The following is a 20,684-nucleotide window of genomic DNA, read 5'->3' on the forward strand; positions in this document are numbered from 1 at the left end:
CGGTCTATGTTCTTTATCGTAATGCCCTAAGTAAAACTCATAGTAGTCATCATGATATGTATGTGCATTGTTATGCCCTCTCTATTTGTCAATTGCCCAACTGTAATTTGTTCACCCAACATGCTATTTATCTTATTGGAGAGACACCACTAGTGAAATGTGGACCCCGGTCCATTCTTTTACATCTGAAATACAATCTACTGCAATTACTGTTCTTTGTGGTTCTTCGCAAACAAACATCATTCTCCACACCATACGTTTAATCCTTTGTTTACAGCAAGCCGGTGAGATTGACAACCTCACTGTTAAATTGGGGCAAAGTATTGTGATTGTGTTGTGCAGGTTCCACGTTGGCGCCGGAATCCCTGGTGTTACGCCGCATTACACTCCTTCACCAACAACCTTCATGTGGCCTTCATCTCCTACTGGTTCGATAACCTTGGTTTCTTGCGAGGAAACTTGCTTCTGTCATGCGCATCACACCTTCCTCTTGGGGTTCCCAACGGACGTGTGCTTCACGCGTCATCAAGCTAATTTCGATGCCGTTGCTGGGAGATCAAGACACGCCGCAAGGGAGTCTCTCACGCCCAATCTCTTTACTTTGTTTATTGTCTTGCTTTATTTTATTTTTTGTTTTGTTTGCTTTCTTTATATCAAAAACACAAAAAAATTAGTTACTTGCATTTACTTTATTTAATTCGGTTTTGTTTAGTTTATTTTTATTATTGCTGAAATGAGTAATCCTGAAGTTGAAGTTCGTTCTTTTAAGCAACAAGGTGGATAAAGTTTTAAAGATGCTTCGTATAGAATTAGTGATGCTCATCATAGGTGCATTAAGAAACACTACACTATTATCCTCCTTAGGAACTTTTATGTTGGTATCTCTAGCTGGAATAGGTATGTTCTTGATACTCTTGCGGGGGGTAATTTCCTAGGCACTCCTGCTTTAGAAGCTAGTTGCATTATTGAGAGTCTAGTTGGAATATCACCTGTTAATGAAGCTAAAATTGAAATCTCTCTTGAGGATGTCATGAAAAAGTTGGAGGCCATAGAGAAAATCTTCCAAGTATTGAGACTAAATTGGGAATATTACTTGATAATACTGATAAACTTGATAAATCTCTAGGAGGAATTAATGAAAGAATTGCTGTCTTGGAAACTTATGCTATCCATGATAATCAAACCCATAGGATTGGTGAACTTGAAGAAGCTATGAGAACCTTGGATTCAACTTTTTCTTCTCTTAAGATTAAGGAGAAAGCCTATGTGGGTAAGGAGCAAAAGTTCATGTATGTCTCTAAGGTGCCTAAGCCAAAGAATTATTATAGGCCTAAAACTGATAAAACCCTTAATACCACTATGAGAAATTTAGATAATGGAGCATCTAAGATACCTATTATGACAAGTTGTGTTTTTAAAAATTATGATGTTGATGCTTCTTCTCTCGATGTTACTTGATTTTCACTTTCTGCGCCTAGCTGAAAGGCGTTAAAGAAAGCGCTTATGGGAGACAACCCATTATTTTATTTCTGCAATTTTTGTTTTATATTTGAGTCAAGGTGCTTGTTACTACTGTAGCAATACCTTTGTATCTTTACTTTATTGCATTGTTGTGCCAAGTAAAGTCTTTGATAGAAGGTTGATACTAGATTTGGATTTCTGCGCAGAAACAGATTTTTAGCTGTCACGAATTTAAGTAGATCTCTCTGTAGGAGAACCTAAAAATTCTGCAAATATTCATGCGTGTTTCTCAGATATGTACGCAACTTTCATTCAATTTGAGCTTCTTCATCTGAGCAAGTTAAGTGCCTCGAAAAAATTCGTCTTTACGGACTGTTCTGTTTTGACAGATTCTGCCTTTTATTTCGCATTGCCTCTTTTACTGTGTTGAATGGATTTCTTTGCTCCATTAACTTTCAGTAGCTTTGGGTAATGTCCAGAAGTGTTGGGAATGATTGTTTCCTCTCTGAACATGTGAATTTTTGATTATGCACTAACCCTCTAATGAGATTCTTTTGAGTCTGGTGTGAAGGAAGTTTTCAAGGGTCAAGAGAGGAGGATGATATAATATGATCAAGTAGAGTGAAAAGTCTAAGCTTGGGGATGCCCCGTGGTTCATCCCTGCATATTTCAAGAAGACTCAAGCATCTAAGCTTGGGGATGTCCAAGGCATCGCCTTCTTCATCAACAACTCATCACGTCACCTCTAGTGAAACTATATTTTTATTCCGTCACATCTTATGTGCTTTACTTGGAGCGTCTGTGTGCTTTTTTTGTGTTTGAATAAAATCGGATCCTAGCATTCCTTGTGTGGGAGAAAGACATGCTCCGCTTTTTCATATTGAACACTGGTGTTCTTAGCTTTATTTTTAATGTTTATGGCAAAGTTGAAAGTCGCTTCGTTTATTGCTATTTGGTTGGAAACAGAAAATGCTTCATGTAGGTAATTGCTATATTGTCTTGAATAATTTGATACTTGGCAATTGTTTTGAGCTCTCAAGTAGATCATGTTTAAGCTCTTGCATCATGTACTTTAAACCTATTAATGAAGAACTACCATAGAGCTTGTTGAAATTTGGTTTGCATGATTGGTCTCTCTAAAGTCTAGATATTTTTGGGTAAAAGTGTTTGATCAACAAGGAAGACAGTGTAGAGTCTTATAATGCTTGCAATATGTTCTTATGTAAGTTTTGCCGTACCGGTTCATACTTGTGTTTGCTTCAAACAACCTTGCTAGCCAAAGCCTTGTACTGAGAGGGAATGCTTCTCGTGCATCCAAAACCTTGAGCCAAAACCCATGCCATTTGTGTCCACCATATCTACCTACTATGTGGTATTTTTCTGCCATTCCAAAGTAAATTGCTTGCGTGCTACCTTTAAAATTTCATTCCTTGTCTTTGCAATACATAGCTCATGGGAAAGTAGCCTAAAAAACTATAGTAGTAAAGAATATATATGTCGCTTATGTATCTTATTTCTTATAAGTTGCTTGTTGAGCGGTAACCATGTTTCTGGGGACGCCATCAACCTGTTACACCTTTGTTGAATATCATGTGAGTTGCTATGCATGTTCGTCTTGTCTGAAGTAAGGGAGATTTGCCATGAGTTAAATGGTTTGAGTATGAATATTGTTAGAGAAGAACATTGGGCCTCCAACCAAAGCCATGTGTCATGGTGGAAGTTTGAGCTTGGACATTAATCCTCGATCTCTTATGAGAATATTATCTGTTGTTGAATGCTTAAGCATTAAAGAGGAGTCCATTATCTGTTTTCTATGTTGTCCCGGTATGGATGTCCTCAAGTTGAGATCTATCGAAATTGAGAAATCAAATGCGATCTATCTCCTTGGACATTTGTACAGGTGGCATAGAAGTACCCCTTTGTGACACTTGGTTGAAACATATGTAATCCAATGATAATCCATGGAAATCCAAGCTAACTAGGACAAGGTGCGGGCACTATTGGTATTCGATGCATGAGGCTTGCAACTTATAGGAGGCTTTATGCATAACACATATGAATTATTACTACCGTTGACAAAATTGTTTCCATGTTTTCAAAATAAAAAGCTCTAGCACATGAGTAATCCCTGCTTCCCTCTGCGAAGGGCCTTTCTTTTACTTTATGTTGAGTCAGTTTACCTACTTCTTTCTATCTTACAAGCAAACACTTGTGTCAACTGTGTGCATTGATTCTTACATACTTGCTTATTTGCACTCATCATATTACTTTGTGTTGACAATTATCCATGAGATATACATGTTGAAAGTTGAAAGCAACTGCTGAAACTTAAATCTTCCTTTGTGTTGCTTCAAAACCTTCTATTAAGAATCTATTGCTTTATGAGTTAACTCTTATGCAAGGCTTTTTGATGCTTGTCTTGAAAGTACTATTCATGAAAAGTCTTTGCTATATGATTCAGTTGTTTAGTCATTATCTTTACCATTGCTTTGAATCACTTCATTCATCACATATGCTTTACAATAGAATTGATCAAGATTATGATAGTAGCATGTCACTTCAGAAATTATCCTTTTTATCGTTTACCTACTCAAGGGCGAGTAGGAACTAAGCTTGGGGATGCTTCATACGTCTCAAACGTATCTATAATTTCTTATGTTCCATGCTAGTTATATGACAATACTCACATGTTTTATATAAACTTAACATCATTTTGATGCATTTTCCGGCACTAACCTATTAACAAGATGTCGAAGCGCCAGTTCCTGTTTTCTGCTGTTTTTGGTTTCAGAAATCCTACACAGGAAATATTCTCAATTGGACGAAACAAAAGCCCACGGTCTTATTTTCCATGGAGCCTTCCAGAAGTCCGAAGAGCAGACGAAGAGGGGCGACGAGGCGGCCACACCCTAGGGGGGCGCGGCCCCACCCCTGACCGCGCCGCCTTATGGGGTGGGCCCCTCGAGCGTCCCCCGACTCTACCCCTTCACCTATATAATCTCTCCGTCGCGAAAACCCTAGTACCGAGAGCCACGATACGAGAAAAGTTACTGAGACACCGTCGCCGCCAATCCCATCTCAGGGGATTCTGAAGGTCGCCTCCGACACCCTGCCGGAGAGGGGAATCATCACCGGAGGGCTCTACATCACCATGCCCGCCTCCGGACTGATGCGTGAGTAGTTCATCCTTGGACTATGGGTCCATAGCAGTAGCTAGATGGTTGTCTTCTCCTCATATGCTATCATGTTTAGATCTTGTGAGCTGCCTATCATGATCAAGATCATCTATTTGTAATGCTACATGTTGTGTTTGTTGGGATCCGATGAATATGGAATACTATGTCAAGTTGATTAATGATCTATCATATATGTGTTGTTTATGATCTTGCATGCTCTCCGTTGCTAGTAGAGGCTCTGGCCAAGTTGATACTTTTGATTCCAAGAGGGAGTATTTATGCTCGATAGTGGGTTCATGTCTCCATTGAATCTGGGGGAGTGACAGCAACCCCTAAGGTTGTGGATGTGCTGTTGCCACTAGGGATAAAACATCAATGCTTTGTCTAAGGATATTTGTATTGTTTACATTACGCACAGTACTTAATGCAATTGTCTGTTGTTTGCAACTTAATACTGGAAGGGGTGCGGATGCTAACCTAAAGGTGGACTTTTTAGTCATAGATGCATGCTGGATAGCGGTCTATGTTCTTTGTCGTAATGCCCTAAGTAAAAATCGTAGTAGTCATCATGATATGTATGTGCATTGTTATGCCCTCTCTATTTGTCAATTGCCCAACTGTAATTTGTTCACCCAACATGCTATTTATCTTATTGGAGAGACACCACTAGTGAACTGTGGACCCCGGTCCATTCTTTTACATCTGAAATACAATCTATCGCAATCACTGTTCTCTGTTGTTCTTCGCAAACAAACATCATTCTCCACACCATACGTTTAATCCTTTGTTTACAGCAAGCCAGTGAGATTGAAAACCTCACTGTTAAGTTGGGCAAAGTATTGTGATTGTGTTGTGCAGGTTCCACGTTGGCGCCGGAATCCCTGGTGTTGCGCCGCACTACACTCCTTCACCAACAACCTTCACGTGGCCTTCATCTCCTACTGGTTCGATAACCTTGGTTTCTTACTAAAGGAAACTTGTTGTTGTACGCATCACACCTTCCTCTTGGGGTTCCCAACGGACGTGTGCTTCACGCGTCATCAGCCACCAACCAAAGCCATGTATATATCATGGTGAAAGTTTCAGCTTGGACATTAATCCTCAAATCTCTTATGAGAATATTACCTGTTGTTGAATGCTTAAAGCGTAAAAGAGGAGTCCATTATCTATTTTCTATGTTGTCCCGGTATGGATGTCCTCAAGTTGAGATCTATCAAAATCGAGAAATCAAATGCGATCTATCTCCTTGGACCCTTGCACAGGTGGCATATAGGTACCCCTTTGTGACACTTGGTTGAAACATATGTAATGCAATGATAATCCATGGAAATCCGAGCTAATTAGGACAAGGAGCGGGAACTATTAGTATTCGATGCATGAGGCTTGCAACTTATAGGGAGTTTTATACATAACCCATATGAATTATTACTACCGTTGACAAAATTGTTTCCATGTTTTCAAAATAAAAAGCTCTAGCACACGAGTAATCCCTGCTTCCCTCTGCGAAGGGCCTTTCTTTACTTTATGTTGAGTCAGTTTACCTACTTCTTTCTATCTTAGAAGCAAACACTTGTGTCAACTGTGTGCATTGATTCTTACATATTTGCTTATTTGCACTCATCATATTACTTTGTGTTGACAATTATCCATGAGATATACAAGTTGAAAGTTGAAAGCAACTGCTGAAACTTAAATCTTCCTTTGTGTTGCTTCAAAACCTTCTATTAAGAATCTATTGCTTTATGAGTTAACTCTTATGCAAGGCTTTTTGATGCTTGTCTTGAAAGTACTATTCATGAAAAGTCTTTGCTATATGATTCAGTTGTTTAGTCAATATCTTTTTGTTAGTAAACTATAGACCATTGCTTTGAATCACTTCATTCATCTCATATGCTTTACAATAGTATTGATCAAGATTATGATGGTAGCATGTCACTTCAGAAATTATCCTTTTTATCGTTTATCTACTCGAGGGAGAGTAGGAACTAAGCTTGGGGATGCTTGATACGTCTCAAACGTATCTATAATTTCTTATGTTTCATGCTAGTTTTATGACAATACTCACATGTTTTATATACACTTTATATCATTTTTATGCATTTTCCGGTACTAACCTATTAACAAGATGCCGAAGCGCCGGTTCTCGTTTTCTCATCGTTTTTGGTTTCAGAAATCCTACACAGGAAATATTCTCGGAATTGGACGAAACAAAAGCCCACGGCCCTATTTTCCACGGAGGATTCCAGAACACCGAAGAAGAGTCGGAGGTGGCCAGCAGGGGGCCCACCCCACAGGGCAGCGCGGCCAGTCCCCCAGGCGCGCCGGCCTATGGGAAGGCCACCCCCTGGCTCCCCCGACGCTGCCTCTTCGCCTATATAATCCTTCGTATCAGAAAACCCTAGTACCGAGAGCCACGATACGAGAAAAATTACTGAGACGCCACCGCGTCAACCCCATCTCAGGGGTTCTGAAGATCACCTCCGGCACCCTGCGGGAGAGGGGAATCATCACCGGAGGGCTCTACATCACCATGCCCGCCTCCAGACTGATGCGTGAGTAGTTCATCCTTGGACTATGGGTCCATAGCAGTAGCTAGATGGTTGTCTTCTCCTATTGTGTGTAGCACCCTACCTTTTAAATAAAGGCAAGATACCTGTGTATAGTGCTATTCCCGGGATCACTTATAGCACACACATTACAAAATATAGTAATCATTGCAATAGTATCAAATTACTACATCGTTGATCCAGAGGATACAATAAAACCTTACAAATTGCATAGTCACATGGACTAGCTCAGAATAACACAGCGGAAAGTAAATCAGCAATGAGCCTTCATCATCTTCATGTGCCACAGGCAGTCATGTTGGAATGTAGACTCGAGATCCTACCACGTACTTCTCCTCAGAAAATCCTGCACGTTTGAATATGCAGCCCCACGAATGGAGGTAAGTACAATGATTTACTGGCAAATGACACTTATATGGTGGCAGTTTTGAGCATGACTATCTACATGATATTTGGCAAGTGGAGTTTAGGCAGATTTGCATAAATCCAGTTTTATCCTACATTTTTTTTAAAAAAACATTTTGGAAATCTTTGAATGACATTATGAAATCACACAATGGTTAAATCCTCCATGGGTTTTAGAATAATCACATGGTTACATCTCCCATGAGTTTTCAAAGGTTGATACAAAATTTTAAATACATTCAGAAAAGATGATGAGATTCTTCCGTACATTCCCTGCCTCGAAGCTCAAATTGTCCATAACCGGGGACACGGCTAAGATCTTAGGTTTAACTCTCGAGAGGTTGTGCACTTTGACCTTACGACCCACCCTTCCCAAGAGAAGAATGAGACAAGATCTTTCAGAAGAAGAATTCAACCATACAAACTAGACCCGTTCCCACTTGGCCGTCGCCACAACCCACTGTCTAGCCACAAGTTGAATTCTCACAACTTAATTAATCCTGGCAGAGCCCATAATACCATAAGGCTGCACTGGAAGCTATCTAAAACATGGACGACATAATAATCTCTTTAATCCTGGGTGGCCAACCACAAGTGGAACTCACAAGCTTAAAACCCCTCACAAGTAGTAAACCCCCACACGATCCCCTAATGAAAACCAGGTGTGCAGTCAAAAGCGACCACTCTACAACTGCGAACTCTCAGGGATTCACCACTTTAGCCCACTCGGGGCGTGGACCTGAGCAGCCGCCCACCAATCAACCAATCCACCCAGGTGTTTCATTAGGGTTGTTAATTTTAAATTTTCAAACACTCACAACCAATAACGAAACATCATTTGAAATTTGTTGTTGCAAAGCAAAAATTAAAGCATCCTAGCAATGGGTTCATGAGTAGCTACACACTACTAGGGTTTGCTAAGCATAGCATAATACTTTAATTTTGAAAACAAAATCCTACCATGCATACTAGTTTCAAAACACTAATGCATAAAGAAAATAAGTAGGATTTGAATGTCACTTGCCTTTTTGGTAGTCGAAGTGCGTTCACTTCTCTTAATCAAAATACGTGCCTCTCCGTACAACTATAACATAGAATATAGCACAACATAAACACACCAATCAACAACAACATCATAATCAAACAAGACAACAAAAATAAACAAACATTCGATATGAACAATCATAGACATGTATGCATGCAACAATTTACTTCACAAGAGGGGTGGTGTATAAGTGTTGCATTATGTGTTCTCTGATATGTGCAATGTTAATAAAGTATTCTGGACATTTAATTTGATTTAGAAAAACCATTAATCGAGTATCTACTTCACATATACAACCTTATTAATTAGCTACTGCAAGCATTATGTGTTGTAAAAATATGAATTTTACCTCCCTGGATAGGCTACAGTAACACAAGAGTAGAGCAATTGGATTCATTCGAAAAAGTTTTATAGAATTTGAGTTATCATCGAATTACCGATTTGAATAGATTTTACTAAAGCAAGTTTGTGCACGTATCAAAGTTGTACAACTCCTATACCAAGTTGAGGTACATGTTCTGAGGATTCCAGAAAGTACAAATCATCAAATTTGGACCAGTAGATTATTTTATACAAATTTTATAGTGCACAATAGTCAATTTCTCTATTTGAATTACAATGCGAAATCTAACACAGTACCTACACCATATTACTGCATAAACGTGTAGTACATACTGTAAGCTTTCCAAAACTATAAAGTTTGTAAAATTTGTCCCTACAGTTGATTTTATATTGAATTTACAAGTTGTGCAACAAATCTGGCATTTAAATTCAAATTTAAAACGAGTTTGACCGAGTTTGACTGAGACGCTGACTGTACTGCTGACTGTACTGCTGACCAGACCGTGTGGACTATGCTGATGTCATGATGACTTCATAAAGGTTGATAGAAAAGTTTACTCCGATGGAAAAAACTTTCTACATCAAAGTTGTATAGAATTAATAGATCTATCTAACGCACAAATTATTTTTTTACAACTGTGTAATGAGTTTGACAAGATCTGGATTATACCTTATAAGATCTGAATTTTGTAACATTATTTTCTCCTTGCTCGGTGAATGAAACAAGGTGAGACTTGCGGAAATTGAAAGATCTTGACGAGAGGAACAACTTCCGTGTTGAAGTCATGACGATTCGAGATAGTTTTGAAACTCGATTTGACTCCGGTTGACTCGAAATAGATCTGTAGATGAGCGATAAATCCATACGTCAAATCGAAAAACTTTCAACATGAAAGTTGTAGAGGATGATCAGATCTACAAACTCACCAAAGGAATTTGGATTTCGTCGAACGAGCACGAACTAATTGAAGATTCCCTTTGTCAGACCTGACGCCTTGCGATGCGAAATTATCCATGTATGGTGGACGAAAAGAGATGAGATTGGTTGGGATTGAAAGATCTCGACGAGATCTACAACTTTCGTGTAGACCCCGAAGCGATTCGAGGTAGTTTTGGTGGTCAACACAACGAGTTAAGATTTCGTTGATATAGGATTTCGAGAGGAGGAAATGGAAAAAAACTGCGGTCTAGTGGAGAGTTTATATAGACCATAGGTCGGTGGAAAAGGTGGGCTTCGAAGTTAGGAACGCGTAGAAACAAACGGATCTGAATTCGGAGTTATGTAGCTCAAGAAAAGTTCGTTTAAGTATATCAATACGGGATTCTTTCGTGGGCCGTGCTACGTGGCGGCGCCGCACGCTGAGTCCATCCGTGCGACGGATTACGAGCTTGTTGTTTTCGCCCAGCCGTGAGAAAACAAGCAACTACAAAGCACTTGCACATGCAAAATCAGCTGGCCACGACATTCAATGCGTTTCTTCCGGCCGAAAGAAATCAAACAAGAGCGTGCACTAATTATTCTGAAAAAATTAGGCTCGTTTAAACTTGGAAAGTACTCCTAATAAATTAGGCAATTAGGACTAATTAATCAGGTAACTGCTAATATGGCAGTTATACCAAATTAATCCAGAAATTAGCACTAATGAATCGGGCAATTACTGCTAATTAATCGGATAATAGCTTCTAATTAATCTGGAAATGGTAAAACACGGCAACTTAACCTAATTAATCCCATAGTTATCGCTAATGAATATGGCAATTTCATGGAATTATCAGTAATGGCACGACGCCTAGCCTCTGGTGCTCAACTACGGCGAGCACTTCCCCGTGCGCGCTGCGCGGTGGTAACCAGAGAAACGGCCGGAGAGCTTCGGAAGCAACCGCCTCCTCGCGCATGCGTGCTCTTTCGGCGGCGCCCTCCTCGCTGATAGGTGCTCGGCCGCGGCGGCGCCCTCCCCGTTGATTCGTGCTCGACCGCGGCGGCATCCCCCGTCGTGCTCAGGGGCGGCCTCCCCGCCGTGCTCGGCCGCAGCGGCATCTCCGACGTGCTCGGCCGCGGCGGCATCTCCCGCCATGCACCGCGGGCTCCCCCGCCTTGCTCAGCCGCGGCCTCCCCACCACGATCAGTCGCCGTGGCCTCCCACGCCGTACTCTGCCGCGGCCTCCCCCGCCGTGCTCAGCCGCGGCCTCCCCGCCGTCTTCAGTCGCCGTGGCCTCCCACGCCGTGCTCGGCCGCGGTGGTCTCTTCCTCTCTTCACTTTCCGGCGTGGTCATGGGAGGTGGTTTCACAGCGAAAGTTTGTGCGGTAGAGAACTCTCGTGAGGGGATAATAAGACACCGGGTACCGGGGAAAAAAATCGACGGGTCCCCTAGAGCGTGACGCACGTCGCACGGGAGAGTTAGACATGCGGCGCTTGCCCGTAGATTTTCCCTTCTTTCGTTCCTGAGGGAACCGATCGATGGTGGCGTGGCTGGTTCGGTCGGTCGGCCGGATGGGCTTGGCCTGGCCGCCTGCTGGGCCGGTCTGTCCGGCTGGCCGACCCACTTTATTTGTTTTCCTTTTTTTTTTCTTTTTCTTTACTTGTTTCTTTTATAAAACTAGTTTCATAATTTCAATTTGAGTGAAACGAATTTCTACGAGTTTGTAAAATTGTTTTGCTCAGTATAGGACAATAAAAGGATTTAGATTTTATAAATTGTTATTTTATATTATTTTATTACTATTATGCCATTATGGCTATGTGTGAATAGTTTTAACATACGCATACCAAATAAGTTTATAAAAATTGGTAAAAATCAAAATAGTGTTTTAGGACAACAAGGAACCTATTTAAAATCCATTTGTGAAAATAAAATAGTAGTTATATGCACTTAGCCTAATTAGCTACTTTGGCAATATTTTACAAATATAGCCTTCTATAGTTTTAAATATAAATCCATTAAGGATTTGAAAACTTTGAAAGCAAGGATATGTTTGATTTTAAAAATACTTTAAAATCAAAAGTCTTTAAAAATACCATTTTGGGATTAACCTGTAAATAACTTTGAAAAGTTTTAATTCTTTGTGAATTTTCAATCAAGTTCAAACAATCAAGCTTTAAATTTATTTTTATTTGACATTCCAAAATTTAGAAAAATTTCGGGATGTGACAGACTACCACCCTTAATTGAAATCTCGTCCTCGAGATTGGAGAAAGGCTAGAAAGAAAAGGTTTGGGTTCAAGTCTTCTAATAGGTTCATGCTCACTATTGCTTCCTTTTCAAACATCTCCGAGGAGATTTCGAAAGTTAACCTTGGGCTTTGAAAACGTTACGCGAAACCCTATACGGTTATACCATCAACTGTATCCATCCATATGAGGGTACTCATTCCATGGGTATTATCTTTTACTTGAGTACTCTCATGGGGGGAATCCTTGTGATTCCTTCTCGAAATACCATCTCGTGCGGCATCTGATGTAAAACCATAATCCAAGGGTGCGGCTTCTACCACCCTTAAAAGATACTTTTGTTAGGTAGTCTTAGGTCTTTGGTTTAGGCTAAGCTCATATTGAATATGACTTGGCACATTCGAGGATATGACCTGACCTCGGGTCATCTTTGGAAAACATCTAGGGTTTCTGAGTTAATGTTCACTAGGCGTATGTTTATTCACATATAGTGAACAACATATCTCTCCAATGTGAGTCTAAAATGGTCCTTCATAGTACGACTTCTAATCCAAAGGGTTGGTCGAACTAATTTTTGATACTGATTGGTTGCTCTTTGGGTCTATCAGGAGACTAGGATGTGTAAACTCCATGTCCTCATTCATCTTTTCCTTCTTGGTGTCTTCGATAACTTTCCACCACTCATCATCTAGTTGCTAGATCTTCAAACTAAACGTAGTCCTACGCTTGGCAGCACTTGCCTACTATAAGGGTATAATATTTCTCCACCCTAAGGTTTTGGCTTAACAACGACGTCTCTCTTGTAGGTACGTCTCTCTAGATTTACCATTCCTCATACAAGAGTAAACAATATGAGTAGTCGTCATGGGGGCCAATCCATGTCGCACCCAATCATTTTCTTGTTTTCAGTTTGGTATATCTCGTATTCTAACACTAGGTCAACCTCACAATTTTGACAAAAATCTCCATGGAGAATTGAATAAATGCTTCAATCCCCATTATTGAACTGTTTTGAAAACACTTCTATCGATTCCTAACTAGGGTTTTGCGTATCTCACAAACTATACTTCTTCATCCTGATAGGAAACAACAAGGTTGGTTTCACTAAAGTTGTCTTCATGGCGAGTTGCCGAGAAAACATTCTGGGTTGGGTATAGATGAGAATAGATAGAAAGATTCTAAAGAAGATTCCTACCCAACATAGCAAATCAAAGCAAATCATCTTACAAACAACATCTAACAAGCATCAAGGAATATGGTACAAGCACAAACAAACTAGTATGGTCATACCTCAATTTGGTAAGATCAATACTTTCTAATGCTAGCGTTGTTTCAATAAAAAGAAAGCTAATGGTGGTCTGATCTATTTTTGCTTTGGATGTTTCAAGTTTCTATTGTAGTCCTTTGGTGTATCTTCGCGTGTTGTGTAATCTGCATCGAAGTCTTCCTTCAAATTCTTCATTGGTCTTCCATAAAATCCTTCTTGCGGAGTCGAAGAATACCACATGAAGCATCAGCCCCTCACTTCAGGTACAAGGTCATCATCTCTACCTCCTTGATGGTTTTCATGAAGTGGGTCATCTAAGGTGAGAGAAAAACAATTTTGAAGATGGAAGAGATGAGAATACCAGAAGTTCACAAAGCAAACATCTTTTTGGATTAAAATAGAATTAGACAAAAAGTTATTCTAGGGTCTTCCTATTTCTAATCCAAACCTAGGGTCTCGATCCTACAGGAAACACTATGCTCTGATACCATTCTGTAGCACCCTACCTTTTATATAAAGGCAAGATACCTGTGTATAGTGCTATTCCCGGGATCACTGATAGCACACACATTACAAAATATAGTAATCATTGCAATAGTATCAAATTACTACATCGTTGATCCAGAGGATACAATAAAACCTTACAAATTGCATAGTCACATGGACTAGCTCAGAATAACACAGCGGAAAGTAAATCAGCAATGAGCCTTCATCATCTTCATGTGCCACGAGCTGATCATGTTGGAATGTAGACTCGAGATCCTACCACGTACTTCTCCTCGAGAAAATCCTGCACGTTTGAATATGCAGCCCCACGAATGGAGGTCAGTACAATGATGTACTGGCAAATGACACTTATATGGTGGCAGTTTTGGGCATGACTATCTACATGATATTTGGCAAGTGGAGTTTAGGCAAATTTGCATAAAGCCAGTTTTATCCTACATTTTTTTTAAAACAAAACATTTTGGAAATCTTTGAATGACATTATGAAATCACACCATGGTTAAATCCTCCATGGGTTTTAGAATAATCACATGGTTACATCTCCCATGAGTTTTCAAAGGTTGATACAAAATTTTAAATACATTCAGAAAAGATGATGAGATTCTTCAGTACATTCCACTGCCTAGAAGCTCAAATTGTCCATAGCCGGGGACACGGCTAAGATCTTAGGTTTAACTCTCGAGAGGTTGTGCACTTTCACCTTACGACCCACCCTTCCCAAGAGAAGAATGAGACAAGATCTTTCGAGAAGAAGAATTCAACCATACAAACTAGACCCGTTCCCACTTGGCCGTCGCCACAACCCTTTGTCTAGCCACAAGTTGAATTCTCACAACTTAATTAATCTCGGCAGAGCCCATAATACCATAAGGCTGCACTTTGGAAGCTATCTAAAACATGGACGACATAATAATCTCTTTAATCCTGGGTGGCCAACCACAAGTGGAACTCACAAGCTTAAAACCCCTCACAAGTAATAAACCCCACACGATCCCTGGTGAAAACCAGGTGTGCGATCAAAAGCGACCACTCTACAACTGCGAACTCTCGAGGATTCACCACTTTAGCCCACTCGGGCGTGGACTCGAGCAGTACGCCCACCAATCAACCAATCCACCCGGGTGTTTCATTAGGGTTGTTAATTTTAAATTTTCAAACACTCACAACCAATAACGAAACATCATTTGAAATTTGTTGTTGCAAAGCAAAAATTAAAGCATCCTAGCAATGGGTTCATGAGTAGCTACACACTACTAGGGTTTGCTAAGCATAGCATAATACTTTAATTTTGAAAACAAAATCCTACCATGCATACTAGTTTCAAAACACTAATGCATAAAGAAAATAAGTAGGATTTGAATGTCACTTGCCTTTTTTGTAGTCGAAGTGCGTTCACTTCTCTTAATCAAAATACGTGCCTCTCCGTACAACTATAACATAGAATATAGCACAACATAAACACACCATTCAACAACAATATCATAATCAAACAAGACAACAAAAATACAAACATTCGATATGAACAATCATAGACATGTATGCATGCAACAATTTACTTCACAAGAGGGGTGGTGTATAAGTGTTGCATTATGTGTTCTCTGATATGTGCAATGTTAATAAAGTATTACGGACGTTTAATTTGATTTAGAAAAACCATTAATCGAGTATCTACTTCACATATACAACCTTATTAATTAGCTACTGCAAGCATTATGTGTTGTAAAAATATGAATTTTACCTCCCTGGATAGGCTACAGTAACACAAGAGTAGAGCAATTGGATTCATTCGAAAAAGTTTTATAGAATTTGAATTATCATAGAATTACCGATTTGAATAGATTTTACTAAAGCAAGTTTGTGCACGTATCAAAGTTGTACAACTCCTATACCAAGTTGAGGTACATGTTCTGAGGATTCCAGAAAGTACAAAATCATCAAATTTGGACCAGTAGATTATTTTATACAAATTTTATAGTGCACAATAGTCAATTTCTCTATTTGAATTACAATGCGAAATCTAACACAGTACCTACACCATATTACTGCATAAACGTGTAGTACATACTGTAAGCTTTTCAAAACTATAAAGTTTGTAAAATTTGTACCTACGGTTGATTTTATATTGAATTTACAAGTTGTGCAACAAATCTGGCATTTAAATTCAAATTTAAAACGAGTTTGACCGAGTTTGACTGAGACGCTGACTATACTGCTGACTGTACTGCTGACCAGACCGTGTTGACTATGCTGATGTCATGATGACTTCATAAAGGTTGACAGAAAAGTTTACTCCGATGGAAAAAACTTTCTACATCAAAGTTGTATAGAATTAATAGATCTATCTAACGCACAAATTATTTTTTTACAACGGTATAATGAGTTTGACAAGATCTGGATTATAGCTTATAAGATCTGAATTTTGTAACATTATTTTCTCCTTGCTCGGTGAACGAAACAAGGTGAGACTTGCGGAAATTGAAAGATCTTGACGAGAGGAACAACTTCCGTGTTGAAGTCATGACGATTCGAGATAGTTTTGAAACTCGATTTGACTCCGGTTGACTCGAAATAGATCTGTAGATGAGCGATAAATCCATACGTCAAATCGAAAAACTTTCAACATGAAAGTTGTAGAGGATGATCAGATCTACAAACTCACCAAAGGAATTTGGATTTCGTCGAACGAGCACGAACTAATTGAAGATTCCCTTTGTCAGACCTGACGCCTTGCGATGCGAAATTATCCGTGTATGGTGGACGAAAAGAGATGAGATTGGTCGGGATTGAAAGATCTCAACGAGATCTACAACTTTCGTGTAGACCCCGAAGCGATTCGAGGTAGTTTTGGTGGTCAACACAACGAGTTAAGATTTCGTTGATATAGGATTTCGAGAGGAGGAAATGGAAAACAAAACTGCGGTCTGGTGGAGAGTTTATATAGACCATAGGTCGGTGGAAAAGGTGGGCTTCGAAGTTAGGAACGCGTAGAAACAAACGGATCTGAATTCGGAGTTATGTAGCTCAAGAAAAGTTCGTTTAAGTATATCAATACGGGATTCTTTCGTTCCTGAGGGAACCGATCGATGGGCGATTTACACAAAAATAACCCAAAACTGAAAGAAAAACACAGACTGACCCTCTGGCGAAACTATTTCACGAATCTAACCCTTTTGTGTGGCGCCCCTCTCAAGGGCGTCACACGTGCCCATGTGGCGCCTCTATCTCTGGCGCCACACACCCATCCGACGTGGCCCGTCGACGCTGAGCTGGTGACCCCGATCCGACGTGGCAGCACGAGTGGCGCCGCTCCGGCCGGCGCCACACTTTGAAAGTGTGGCGCCCACGGGAAGGGCGCCACACATTGACTTAAGTTTGGGCGCGCGCGCGCCCAGCCCGACCCTTCTTCTTTCTTTCTCTTCTTCTCTTCCTCCTCCCCAACCCGGTTCTCTCTCTCCTCCCTCTCCCCCACCAAATCCACCACCAAATCGTCGGATCTGTCCAGTGGAGATCGTTCCCCATCCATTTGTCAAGGTAATCTCCTTCAAATCTTCTCCATTCATCCACTAATTTCATAGATCGGGCTAGATTTGGACATGAACCCTAGACATGTTTTTTTTTCTTTTGTGCACTCTATATTGTATTATTTGTGTTGGAGATGGTAGCCTCATGTATGCATGTGTTTCAACCATAGATGTGTAGAAATCTACATAAGAAATTTCACATGTATGTGTATGAACTCTATGTATGTATGTGTATGAACCCACATGTATGCCTAGTATTTGTGATGGAGTAACTCATATTTGTTAGTTGAATGGATCGTAATATGGTTCAAAAATGTAAACATGTAGGATGGCCGGTGCTCGGTGGACGGGGAAGGGGCGGCCGCCGCGGTCCTGGGCGCCCCCCGGGCCGGGGAAGGGGCCGCCGCGGTGGAGCAGCAAGGGCCCCACGATCACCGTCACCTGCATCCTCCTCGTCTTCGCATGACGAACGCTGCTTCGAGTTCCTCCTCCTCGGGCTGGGCGCGCGCGGCGCCCAAACTTAAGTCAATGTGTGGCGCCCTTCCCAGGGGCGCCACACTTTCAAAGTGTGGCGCCGGCCGGAGCGGCGCCACTCGTGCTGCCACGTCGGATCGGGGTCACCGGCTCAGCGTCGACGGGCCACGTCGGATGGGTGTGTGGCGCCGAGCTAGAGGCGCCACATGGGCATGTGTGGCGCCCTTGAGAGGGGCGCCACACAAAAGGGTTAGATCCGTGAAATAGTTTCGCCAGAGGGTCAGTCTGTGCTTTTCTTTCAGTTTTGGGTTATTTTTGTGTAAATGCGCCGATCGATGGTGGCGTGGCTGGTTCGGTCGGTCGGCCGGATGGGCTTGGCCTGGCCGCCTGCTGGGCCGGTCGGTCCGGCTGGCCGGCCCACTTTATTTGTTTTCCTTTTTTTTTCTTTTTCTTTACTTGTTTCTTTTATAAAACTAGTTTCATAATTTCGATTTGAGTGAAACGAATTTCTACGAGTTTGTAAAATTGTTTTGCTCAGTATAGGACAATAAAAGGATTTAAATTTTATAAATTGTTATTTTATATTATTTTATTACTATTATGCCATTATGGCTATGTGTGAATAGTTTTAACATACGCATACCAAATAAGTTTATAAAAATTGGTAAAAATCAAAATAGTGTTTTAGGACAACAAGGAACCTATTTAAAATCCATTTGTGAAAATAAAATAATAGTTATATGCACTTAGCCTAATTGGCTACTTTGGCAATATTTTACAAATATAGCCTTCTATAGTTTTAAATATAAATCCATTAAGGATTTGAAAACTTTGAAAGCAAGGATATGTTTGATTTTAAAAATACTTTAAAATCAAAAGTCTTTAAAAATACCATTTTGGGATTAACCTGTAAATAACTTTGAAAAGTTTTAATTCTTTGTGAATTTTCAATCAAGTTCAAACAATCAAGCTTTAAATTTACTTTTATTTGACATTCCAAAATTTAGAAAAATTTCGGGATGTGACATTGTGCCATCATGTTTAGATCTTGTGAGCTGCCTATCATGATCAAGATCATCTATTTGTAATGCTACATGTTGTGTTTGTTGGGATCCGATGAATATGGAGTACTATGTCAAGTTGATTATCGATCTATCATATATGTGTTGTTTATGATCTTGCATGCTCTCCGTTGCTAGTAGAGGCTGCGGCCAAGTTGATACTTGTAACTCTAAGAGGGGGTATTTATGCTCGATAGTGGGTTCATGCCTCCATCGAATGCAGGACGATGACGAGAAAGTTCTAAGGTTGTGGATGTCTTGTTGCCACTAGGGATAAAACATCAATGCTTTGTCTAAGGATATTTGTATTGTTTACATTACACACGGTACTTAATGCAATTGCCTGTTGTTTGCAACTTAATACTTGGAAGGGTGCGGATGCTAACCCGAAGGTGGACTTTTTAGGCATAGATGCATGCTTTGGATAGCGGTCTATGTTCTTTGTCGTAATGCCCTAAGTAAATCTCATAGTAGTCATCATGATATGTATGTGCATTGTTATGCCCTCTCTATTTGTCAATTGCCCAACTGTAATTTGTTCACCCAACATGTTATTTATCTTATTGGAGAGACAACACTAGTGAACTGTGGACCCCGGTCCATTCTTTTACATCTGAAATACAACCTACTGCAATAATTGTTTTCCGTTGTTCTTTGCAAGCAAACATCATTCTCCACACCATACGTTTAATCATTTGTTTATAGCAAGCCGGTGAGATTGACAACCTCACTGTTAAGTTGGGGCAAAGTATCTTGATTGTGTTGTGCAGGTTCCACGTTGGCGCCGGAATCCCTGGTGTTGCGTGATACGTCTCAAACGTATCTATAATTTCTTATGTTCCATGCTACTTTTATGATGATACTCACATGTTTTATACACATTATATGTCATTATTATGCGTTTTCCAGAACTAACCTATTGACGAGATGCTGAAGTGCCAGTTCCTGTTTTCTGCTATTTTTGGTTTCAGAAATCCTAGTAAGGAAATATTCTCGGAATCGGACGAAATCAACGCCCAACATCTTATAATTCCACGAAGCTTCCAGAACACCCGAGAGGGACCAGAGGAGGGCCACAGGGCCACCAGACAGTAGGGCGGTGCGGCCCAAGGGGGGGCGCCCCCTATTGTGTGGCGCCCCCATAACCCTTCCGACTCCGCCTCTTCGCCTATTTAAAGGTCCCTGACCTAAATCTTCGAGACGAAAAAGCCACGGTACGAGAAACCTTCCAGAGCCGCCGCCATCGCGAAGCCAAGATCCGGGGGACGAAGTCTCGTTCCGGCACGCCGCCGGGACGGGAAGTGCCCCGGAAGGCATCTCCATCGACACCACCGCCATCTTCATCACCGCTGCTGTCTCCCATGAGGAGGGAGTAGTTCTCCCTCGAGGCTAAGGGTTGTACCGGTAGCTATGTGGTTAATCTCTCTCCTATGTACTTCAATACAATGATCTCATGAGCTGCCTTACATGATTGAGATTCATATGATGAGCTTTGTATCACTATTAATCTATGTGCTACTCTAGTGATGTTATTAAAGTACTCTATTCCTCCTTCATGATGTAATGGTGACGAGTGTGTGCATCATGTAGTACTTGGCGTAGTTTATGATTGTAATCTCTTGTAGATTATGGAGTTAACTATTACTATGATAGTATTGATGTGATCTATTCCTCCTTTCATAGTACTG

This window comes from Lolium rigidum, chromosome 3 (assembly GCF_022539505.1).
Source record: "Lolium rigidum isolate FL_2022 chromosome 3, APGP_CSIRO_Lrig_0.1, whole genome shotgun sequence".
Lineage (NCBI taxonomy): Eukaryota > Viridiplantae > Streptophyta > Magnoliopsida > Poales > Poaceae > Lolium > Lolium rigidum.